Source organism: Orycteropus afer, unplaced genomic scaffold (assembly GCF_000298275.1).
Source record: "Orycteropus afer afer isolate SDZICR_OR568_19922 unplaced genomic scaffold, OryAfe1.0 scaffold00206, whole genome shotgun sequence".
Taxonomy (NCBI): Eukaryota; Metazoa; Chordata; class Mammalia; order Tubulidentata; family Orycteropodidae; genus Orycteropus; species Orycteropus afer.
Genome location: NW_006921793.1, coordinates 1884268 through 1885414, shown reverse-complemented (window position 1 = coordinate 1885414; position 1147 = coordinate 1884268). Strand labels below are relative to the sequence as shown.

At 34.2% G+C, this 1147-nt stretch overlaps 1 protein-coding gene across 1 annotated transcript in view; it reads left to right on the top strand.

Moving 5' to 3' along the window:
• PCCA (propionyl-CoA carboxylase subunit alpha) overlaps nt 1-1147 on the top strand; it is a 785038-nt gene that overhangs the window by 52629 nt on the left and 731262 nt on the right. The gene's annotated exons all lie outside the window — the stretch shown is intronic.

The following is a 1147-nucleotide window of genomic DNA, read 5'->3' as shown; positions in this document are numbered from 1 at the left end:
GTGAATTCTTTGACAACCTCAATCTTTTCTCCATTTATCGTGATGCTGCTTATTGGTCCAGTTGTGAGGATTTTTGTCTTCTTTATATTGAGATATAATCCATACTACAGATTGTGTTCCTCAGTCTTCATCAGTAAGTGCCTCAAGTCATCCTCACTTTCAGCAAGCAAAGTCGTATCATCAGCGTATCAGTATGTCATATAGTTGGAATCATACAGTTTTAGCTTTTTAAGGCCGATTTCTTTCACTTAGAAATTTGCACTTAAGGATTCTCCATCACTCTTCATGACTTGATAGTGTATTTCTTTTTACTGCTTACCAATACTCCATTGTATGGATATATTGTGGTTTGTTTGTATATTCACCTACTGAAGGACATCTTGGTTGCTTCTAATATTTGACAGTTATGAATAAAGCTGCATAAACATTCATGTGCAGATTTTATTTGGAAATATGTTTTTATCTCATTTGAGTTATCCCCTAGGGGGATGACTATTTCATCATATGGTAAGCCTGTATTTAGCTTTGTTCAGAAACTGCCAGGTATCTTCCAGATTTGCTGTAACATCTTCCATTTCTTGCTTCATAAAATGTGTTAGGGAGGATTCCATCTTTTTCTATGTTTTAGAATAGTTTGAGTAGGATTGGTATCAGTTCTCTGAAAGTTTGGTAGAATTTCCGGTGAAACGGCCTGGGCCAGGACTTTTTTTAGTTGGTAATTTTTTTTATGAACTGTTCAATTTTTTCTTTTATTATGGACCTGTTCAACTTTTCCACATTAGTCTGTGTTAATTTAGGTAAGTGGTGTGTTTCTAGAAATCTGTCCATTTCTTCCAGATTTTCAAATTTGTTGGACTACAGTTCTTCATAGTATCCTGATATTATTCTTTTTATTTCAGTTTGTTCTTATGTGATGCCACCCATTTCGTTTCTCATTCGTGTTATTTGTATCCTCTCCCTCTTTTCCTTTGTTAAAATTGGCAGTGGTTTGTCAATTTTATTGATCTTTTTTAAAAAAACAACAACCTCTGGTTTGTTGATTTTTCCTATTGCCCTTCTATTTTCTGTTTCATTGATTTCTCCTTGAATCTTGATTATTTCCTTTCTTCTGGTGACTGTAGGCTTTTCTTGCTGTTCTTTTTCCAAT